The 9463-nt window shown below is 45.6% G+C and overlaps 1 long non-coding RNA gene across 2 annotated transcripts; it reads left to right on the forward strand.

Moving 5' to 3' along the window:
* Window positions 1-2529: 2529 nt before the first annotated feature.
* On the forward strand, window positions 2530-9118 carry LOC126509981 (uncharacterized). 2 transcript variants are annotated; one of them, XR_007594293.1, is made up of 3 exons: window positions 2530-2650; window positions 5111-5579; window positions 8996-9118. It is a non-coding gene; the product is annotated as an uncharacterized lncRNA (long non-coding RNA). The 2 variants fall into 2 exon arrangements; XR_007594294.1 differs by having other exon boundaries at window positions 2555-2684.
* The last annotated feature ends 345 nt before the right edge of the window (window positions 9119-9463 follow it).

The following is a 9463-nucleotide window of genomic DNA, read 5'->3' on the forward strand; positions in this document are numbered from 1 at the left end:
TTTTTTTTTTTTTTTTTTTTTTGGCTGGTCCCATAGCTTGAATGGCTATGAGACTGTAGGGGAAAGGGACTCCATGAGAGAGAGGCCTACTTCGGAATTCCGATCCTTAATGGGGCAAATTGGGGCTGGAGAGATGGCTAAGCGAGCGGCAAGAACATCACAATCGGCTGCACTTGCAGAGGATCCTGGTTTAGTTTCAGCAGCACCCACGTAATGGCTCACAACCATCTGTAACTCCAGCTCCTGGAGATCCAAAGCCCCTTTCTGGCCTCCTCAGGTCCCCTGCACGCATATGGTGCACAGACAGAACACCTAGGCAAAACATACACATCAAATAAAATACATTTTATATTTTGGGTAGCTCTCCAGCCCTAAGATACATTTTAAAAGGAAGAAATAAAAATAATTTGAAGGTCGGGAGGTGGTGGCATACACCTTTAATCCCAGCACTCCAGAGGCAGAGGCAAGTGGATCTCTGTGAGTTCCAGGCCAGCCTGGTCTACAAGAGCTAGTTCCAGGACAGGCTCCAAAGCTGTCTCGAAAGAAACAAAACAAAAACAAACAAACAAATAAAAAACAACTTGAGGCCAGGCAGTGTTGGGGCAGGCCTTTAACCTCACTCAGCACTCAGGGAGGCAGGAGGCAGAGGCAGCCAGATCTCTGAGTCTGAGCCTGCCTGGTCTACAGTGTTTCAGGAGCGCCAGGGCTACATAGGAAAACCCTGTCTTGAAAAACTAAGATCCAAAAAAAAAAAAAAAAAAAACCAATAACAGAAAGGGATAAACAAGGCCTCATACCTCTTCTCAAGAAATCATTGAGCACACTTAGCTTCTCTCCACGGTGAGCATAAGGTGCCAGCCTATTCCCTTGTATGAGTAGTTTATTTTAAAATCTGGGTGGGAGATGTCATGCTTTAAACTCAGAATTGCAAAAAGTAAAAGTAAAATTTGGTAGTAATGATGATGATAAGTACTTAGTGCGGTGGCACACACTTGTAAATCCCAGTCATGAGTTCCAGGCTAGGCGGAGGTGCGTTGCAACAATTTGTCTTAAGCCAACAAGCGGCAGTCTTTGCTTTATGGAACTAAATCAAAAGACAACAGGCTGTTATTTGTTCGGGGCTTGCTATGGCAATGGGGACAAGTAAGCATTCACCGACGTTTGGTAAAGACCTGAGCCCTTAAGGGTGGAAAAAAGATAAGCGCTACTGTAAGTAAAAGAAAATTGGGGTGGGAGGGAAGAAAGGCTTCAGGCTTATTCTCATTGGATGCTGTTGGAAAGAAAGCGGGAGGAGGGCTAGAAGCAGGGAGTCATTGGTTTAGAGAACAGATTTGGCTTTCTCTGATTGGTCTCAAGTTAGAAGCCGCGGCAAAAAAAAAAAAAAAAAAAAAAAAAAAGAAAGAAAGAAAGAAAGAAAGAAAGAGAAAAAAAAGGGAGCTACCAGTCAGTGACTAAGTATTGACTGTCCAGTGCCCTTTAAGTTGGTGTTCCGGGACGGAGACATACTGTCACAAATGGTTTGGCCATTTATTTCCGCCTCCCAGCTGCGTGAGACCCAGGTTTTCACTTTCCCTTTGGCCCAGCTCGATTCTATCTCCAAATGTTTACTTTACTTGGAACAAGACGGCTTTTTCTATTAAGGGTAAGACACTAGGATCTGAAAATCCAGAAACAAACGCACAAGTATCTGCAGTGAGGGCCAGACGGGAGAATCTACTGGTTTCCCATTTCCATAAGTGAGTCCTTGCTCGTAGAGGCGGTCCGCCCTTCTTTCTAGAAGAGTGTCACTCCGGGCAGGAAGAAAGGGTGACCTCGCCTGCACTCTGGGCTCGGTAACCCACGACCGAGGGCGCGCTCCCGGCTCTCGCTTTCCCCGGGAGCGGGCTCCCCAGCAGCGTGGGCCCGGCCGGCCCCACTTACGCGCGTCCCCGGGTGGAGGTGCGCCCCGGCCTCGCGACAGCCTCCCGGCCATCCCAGGTCAGCTTCCCGGCGCCGAGCCCGCGCCGGCTGCCCTCCGAGCGAGCGCGTCCTTGCTCAGCAGCCAGCAGCCCTCCCCGCCGGCCCCGGCCCGCCAGCCAGCTTCGGAGGGACGGAGGCAAGGGCGACTGTCCCCGGCCACCGTTCGCGTCCCAGCTGGGTGTCCTCCGCGCCGCAGGCAAGCCCTCCCTCCCGTCCCTCCGTCCGTCATTCCCGGAAAGCAGCCCCACATTTCCCCGAGCTCGGTCGGGTCAGGGAACGGGCTCGGCCGCCGCGCCCAGGAAGCCGCGACGCCGCCGCGGCGGCTGCGGCGGCCGAGCTCTCGCCATCTTGTGTGGAGGAGGAGCCGCCGTGCGCCGCCATGCGGAGAGGCTGAGGAAGAGGGTGGGAGGCGGCGGCGACGACGGCGGGCGAGGGAGGGGGCAGAGGAGCGGAGTCAGCGCAGCCCGGAGGCGACTTCGGGGGCGCCCACACACCGGGCCGCGGCCGAGGTAGCGCAGGGAGGTGGCGGCGGCGGCGCGGGCGGCGCGGCGGGGGCGGGGCGGCGGGCGTAGCGGCGAGGGGCCGGGTGGGGGCGGGCGGAGGTTTCCGAAGAGGAAGGAGCCGCCGCCATTTTGGGAGCTTCGAGTCAACAATAAAGGACCGAGGGTGCGGAGCGGGAGTGGCCTCGGCGGTAGGACTCGAGCCCGAGCCGCGGGACGTGGGGGGTGAGGCGGCGTGGTCGGGGTCGGCAGGGCCGTGAAGGTCGCGGGGGAGCCCCCTCGGGCGTGCGACGGGGCGCGCTTGGGGCGGAGGCCCGAGGCCCAGGCCCGGCCGGGGGGTGTGGGGAGGACGGGCGGGCGGCCGCTGAGTGGAGCGGGGGAGGCGGAGAGGAGTGGAACCGAGGAATGCGGTGCGCGGCGGGGTCTGGAGGAGGAGCGGCGGAGTGCTCGGGGCAGCCGGGAGCGGGGACGGCGCGGCGGCCGGGACTCGGCGGCCCTGTGCGGGGCGGCAGGGCTGTGCGGTCCGGAGCCGGGGCCAGGAGAGGACCCGCAGCTGCTCGGGTGCAAGTAGGCCTTGCAGGTCGCGGGGTACCGGGGGCTTGGGGGAGACTCCGCGGCTCGGAAAGGAGAGGCTTTCCAATTTGGGGGTTCTCTCCCGTGCTTTCCTTGGGGAGTCCCTATTGTTTCCTACTCGCGGAGCTGGTTGCGGCTCTTGTGGCGCAGCTAGGATTGCAGGGCAGCAAACCCTTTGGCGTTTGGATCCGAGGGAGCTGGGTCTGAAGGGAGTGTGGTTGGGGGAGGGAGCGAGGGATCAGTGCCCTACGGTTACCGGACTCAGTCCTTGGCTTGGCTCTTGCCTTTTCCACAGCGCCCTTTTCCTTCAGAATAACCCCACTCCAACTTCCTGCTGAGGCTTAGAGAAATTGCGCTGCATTTGCAAACAAAAGCCCTTGTTGGAGCTGACTGTACCGTCTTGGGTGTGAAACTGTCAATTGCTAACCGCGGTCTGGGAAGTGCTGTAATTAACTCCGCCAGGGGCTCCTCCCAACTAAGTCTACGTTCCTTCGTGGGGTTGTTCTCTCTCTCTCTCTCTCTCTCTCTCTCTCTCTCTCTCTCTCTCTCTCTCTCTTCTTTCCTTCCTTCTTTTCCTTCTTCCTTTTTTTTAATGTTGGAATCTAACTTGCAAATCTAAACTGGGGAGGGGTAGGAAGAATATTTTCTCCTCTGAGACGTAAAACTGCAGTGCAGGTGTCAGTTTAAGAAGGGAGCAGCTATCGGAGGCTCACTTTGGATTTAAGGCAATAGGAGGTCTTACTGTGTTTGATTGACAGTAATGATGGTCGCTTAATATTCATCCTCTTAGTGCTTTGCAAGCAGGTAACCCTTCCTGTTGGACGTACGTGCTACTGTTGATCATAATACAGACCTGTCAGTACGAAAAATAGCTGTTGCCAAAACAGATAAACAACTTCGTGTGATAAGCAGCATTTGTGAGCAAGTCGATGTATAAAGTTTTTTTTGTTTCAACAAACATAGTGTTTGCTAACAAAACTTGAGATCTCTTTTGACTTTAGAATTTTGGGTTTGGGATACATTGGTGCATGGGAAAAAATAGCACAGATTAAGCTAGGCTTTTTTTCTTTTTTCTTCTTTTGCGAGAGGGTGGAACATAAGGGGGTTAAAGATAAACCAAAGGAGTTGGGCTTATGTTTTGGTCCTTGGCAATTTTTTATTTACTAAATTTTGAGAATCCTATTTGAGGAACAAATAGAGGTTGCAATTTTTTCTTAAAAATAACTGTTAATTAGACTTGATACTCTGGGTGATTTGGGAGAATTTTATTAAAGCTTCAATTTTGTTTAACCCTTTGGTTAAACAAACTTTTCCCTCCCTTAACTATAGAAAATTTCATTTTCTTAAAAACAATGTTATTTTAAATTAGGATATACTGTTCTGAAGAACCTTACTGAAAGGCAACAGTCAGTTTTTTGTATTGAGGTGTTTTGGTTTGGTAGTTAGAGGGGTCTTGGAATTTTTCAAGCAAAAGATTTCTTACATGTAGACTGCTCCATACAGATCTTTTGACCGCTTCATTTATTTGGAAAGAACAAAAGCTCAATTAAAAAAAAAAACCTTCTGTAGTCGAAACTGATAACCTTTTTGTAGTATTTGGAGCAGTTTTTCTCATTTAAAATCTCTTGGCTGCTGTCAGAAATAGAAAAATGTAAGTGAATTGTCTTGCTTTGTTTAAATCTAGATTTACATTAAGTAAATCGAGTGATATTTCAAGTCTTAATGCAATTAATGTAATGGTTTTTGGAGGTTGTAGGACTTGGAGAGAATTCATCAGGAGATTGAAGAACAGATTGTTATTTGACGGTGAACTTGAATTCTGTCAATAGTGTCTTTCTGCCTCATTTTCTCTAGCTTACTTTGATCTTGAAAATTTGAATGTGAGGTTGGAGTCCTTGTAGATTGGGGTTTGAAGGCAGCGCCTCACTCAGTCTTTGCTATGTCAACTAGTGATTTGGCCTGAGTGTGGCTGTTAGTCATCCTTTAAAAGATAAACATTGCAAAGGAGTTCTTTAGAAGGGAACGGCTTTACACCCTGCCTTTGCTGTTTGCTGACTAAATTTTTTTCTTTGTTTCAGATTGAAGTGAGTGAATTCAGATATACTTCAAGCTTGTTAGAGGGCTTAAAAAATAGAGTTGATTCGGTGCATGAGAGCAAGTTAACTACTGCTGCCTGCCGTTCAGAGACTTACAGGTGCTTGCCTGAATTGCAATAAAGGACTCATATATTGAGCAAGACTTATTTATCTCTTCATTTTGGAGAGCCTCATAAACTGTTATTACAGTTTCTCTACTGACTTTCAAAAATTTTGAAGTTTGAAAGAGACACCTTTGCAGTTAACAAAGCATGAGCACGGCCAGAACAGAGAACCCTGTTATAATGGGTCTGTCCAGTCAGAATGGTCAGCTGAGGGGCCCTGTGAAGCCCAGTGGTGGCCCTGGAGGAGGGGGCACACAGACACAGCAACAGATGAACCAGTTGAAAAACACCAACACAATCAATAACGGCACTCAACAGCAAGCACAGAGCATGACCGCCACTATTAAGTAAGTGTTAGAAGAAAAACTTGTAGGCCACAGTTTGTTTATTTTTTTTTTTTGACTACGTAATATTAACCATTTTGATTGCAGATGACTTAGTCATGGTCTGTAGGTATTTGTAGTAGAATAATGTATTTCTGCCATAATTAACTCAGCAAGTGATGAACGTAAGCATCTATAAATTGCTATGTTAAATAAATGTACAGTTTGTATAAATGTGAATAAAATGATCCTATTCTGTCTGTTTTTTGAGCTAGGTTTACTCTGTAGCCCAGGCTGACCTGGGCAGTCTTCCTGTTTGAGTCTCCCAAGTGCTAGGGTTACAGGTGTGAGGCGCCACACCCGACTCTTCTTTTTAGGTGAGGGGGGCTTTCTAATGTTACCACAGCAGTTTGCCCTAGTTTATACAACAGGTAAAGGCTGTTTGAAAGTTTGAAAAATAAAATTTATTTGCAATAACAAAAAATTTTTTGAAATTTTATGTGCATGGGCATTCGCCTGCATGTATGTCTCCATGCTGTGTGCCTGCCTGGTGTCCATAAAGGCTAAAAAAGTGGGTTGGATCCACTGAAACTGGAGTTGCCAGTGGTGGTGAGCCTCCTGGTGGGTGCTGGGAAATTTAACGTAGGCCAGTGCTCTTAACCAGCCCCCTGAAAAAGCAGATTTAAAGATTCAGACTTATTTCATTTTTTAAAGACAGAGGCTAACTGGATGGTGATGGTAATGGTAATGCACGCCTTCAATCCCAACACTTGGGAGGCAGAGGCAGATGGAGTTCTGTGAGCTACAGACCAACTCACTGGTCTACAAAGTGAGTTCAGGGACAGCCAGGACTACACAGAGACCCTTTGTCTTGGGGGGGTGGGGGAGAGACGAAGGAACTGGCATTCTAAAAATGGACTTATAAGGAAGGATTCCTTCATGTAAAACTTCATTCAATGGAAGTTGGGCTTCTGTTAAAAATATAGACATACATAAAATGGTTTAACATCTACAGATCTTTATATATGATACTTGGTTTATTGACTTGTTTGTGTGTTATTTTTTTTTAAATGTTTATTTTTTATGTGTATACTATTGTATAATATTCTGTCTGTGTGTATACCTACAGGCCAGAAGAGGTCACCAGACCGCATTACAGATGGTTGTGAGCCACCACGTGGTTGCTGGGAATTGAACTCAGAACCTTTGGAAGAGCAGGCAGTGCTCTTAACCACTGGGCCATCTCTCCAGCCCCTGTTTGTTTTGTTTTTGAGATGATGTCTTTGTACCCCTGCTCTGATTGAATGCTGTGATTATAGATGTGTGTCACCACCTGAGTTTGAACTGTATTTTGGTTTTTGTAATCTGAGTCTTTTAGGGAAAAGTAGTCTTCCCTGGCTACTATAATATTTAGATTATTGCTATGAGAGTCACTGCTGGTCTGTAAGAATTCCCACTGTTTTGTTGTTTTGATACAGTACCACACTATGTAACCTGCTGGCCTGGAACTTGGAGATCTGCCTGCCTGTGCCTCCTGGTTGCTGGGATGAGTGGCACAGTGGAATTGGTTTTAACAACTATAGAAATGGGAATATTTTATAAATTGTAGTTTATTTTAACACAAATAGGCAAGCAAAATTGAGGCTCCTTTCAGTTCCTAAGAGCAGATGTCCACTTCAGTATGAAAGTATTGTTCACTTAAAATTTTTGATTTGGGGTAACAATTTTTCCTCTGGGATTTTCTAAGTGTGTCATCTCTTTGAAGAGTTCTGGGTTTTGTCAGCTGTTTCAGAACTCTTTAGTACTTACCTCCCTCACCTGTTTGCTCACTTTGATTTCTCACTTTTAAGATATATTTGAGTATAATTTGTGAGCCAGTTTTTTTTTAAAGATTTATTTATTATGCATATAATATGCTGTTGGCATGTATGCCCACATGCCAGGAAGAGGGCACCAGATCTCATTACAGATGGTTGTGAGCTGCCATGTGGTTGCTGGGAATTGAACTCAGGTCCTCTGGAATAGCAGCCAGTGCTCTTAACCTCTGAGCCATCTCTCCAGCTCCTATGAGCCAGTTTTTGCATTATATTTTTTATATTATGCATTGTTGAATTTGTGTGGCAAGCTGTTTTACTTGGTGGTTATCTAGTGTTCATTGGTGTCTGCAGAGAGAGGTTCATGAGTTCAAGGCTAGCCTGGGCTATATAGATACAAGTTTTTATTTAGATTTAAAAAAAAAAGAAATGTATCTGTGTTAGGCTCTTTGCTTTTAATGCAAGCTCTATCATTAGACAAATCAACCTTTGGGGTGCTCTGGGGACAGTTTCAAGTGTCTCCAGGTCTTATTTTTGTTAGTACTATTTTACATAAATTACTTATTTGCCTTTTTTTTTTTTTTTTTTTTTTTGAGACAGCACTTCGTGTAGCTCAGACTGGCCTCCAAGTACCTATGTAGCCAGGGGTAATCTTGAACTCCTAAACCTCCTACTTCACCTCCTGGGTGCTGGAATCACCTGGTGGGTGTCATCATACATCATTGTATACATTACTGATAAGCTTGGTAGACACAGTTTGTATGTGAGAGCGTAGAGGATTGAGGGAATAATTGGTGCAGCCATCACAGAAGGAATAAAGAATAAAATTAAGGCAACCTCTGTTAGAAACGTCAAGACTGTGTGTGCTTTTGTATTTTAAGTCGAGGTCTTTGTGTTGTTCAGACTAGCCTGGAACTTCCATGGCTCGGGTGGTCTTTCTGCCTCCTTCTCCTGGGTAGTTACCAGAAGTCAGAGGCTTGGATGACTGTAGGGTACTGTGCCAAGTTAGAAGGTGCTTACTGTTTACAAGCATCACTTAGTGATTTTAAGTTCTGGTTACTAGGTAGCCCTTTGGCAACTACCTGGCTTTTTCAAGGGCCTGGGTTTAATTTCTTAGCATTAAAAAAAAGAAGAAAGAAAAGGCTGTAGTTACTAAGTTCTACTGAACTGTTACCATACAAGAACTTGAAACATTATTGCCAAAGTGTGCTTCCCTGAATTGTTGTGGATTTGGCAGTCTTTCAAGATCCAGAAACTGAGCCTTTATATGAAATCTAGGTGTTAAATGTTTGTAGTTAATTTAAAAAAAAAAAAGTTAAATACTAGTAGGTCAAATAAAATGTGTTTTGACAAACACTTGTACTTCTAATCTTAGGATGAGGAGGATGGATGCTGGCAGCCCTTCTGTTCTTAAATTTATCCCCTTAGATGATTTCCCAAAGAACATGTTCCCTGAAGTTAACACTATTGTTAATTAAGTACAGGAGTGTCCCTCCTTCTTGTTAATGATGTAGAGCGTATTATACTTACTGTGCTTTTTTAGAGGGGTAGTACTATTGAGACGTTTCTTTGTATTAAGGAGGAAGCTATGAATTGTGATAACTTTGTTTGCTGTGTTCTCTCTAGACCTGGTGATGACTGGAAAAAGACATTAAAACTCCCTCCAAAGGATCTAAGAATCAAAACTTCGGTAAGTTGGGTTGTAGAATTCAAAAATGGAAGAATGGGGCAATTACAAGTAAAGTAGTTGCATGACGTGACACCGTGTATTTAGTCCTTGTTTTGTTTTATTTTGAGATAGTGTCCTATATAGTTCAGGCTTACTGCAAACTCTAGGTTCTCCTTCCTTAGTCTCAGTAGTGCTGGGAGTATAGTAAGGTATGTCTCACCAGGCTAGCAAATAGTATCTTTAGTTTTTTCAATAGGGTTTCACTATTTAGGGGAGGGGCGGTATGTGTGTGTGTGTGTGTGTGTGTGTAGTATATATTTAATCTTAAAGCATTTTGAAATGATTGAAACTGTGTAGCTAATAGATGTTAGATTGCTAAAAAAGATTCCTACCAGTCTTTGGGATTACATAATAATGAGTTGGAT

Source organism: Alexandromys fortis, unplaced genomic scaffold (assembly GCF_014885135.2).
Source record: "Alexandromys fortis isolate MF-2015 unplaced genomic scaffold, M_Fortis_MF-2015_v1.1 scaffold_89, whole genome shotgun sequence".
Classification (NCBI taxonomy): domain Eukaryota; kingdom Metazoa; phylum Chordata; class Mammalia; order Rodentia; family Cricetidae; genus Alexandromys; species Alexandromys fortis.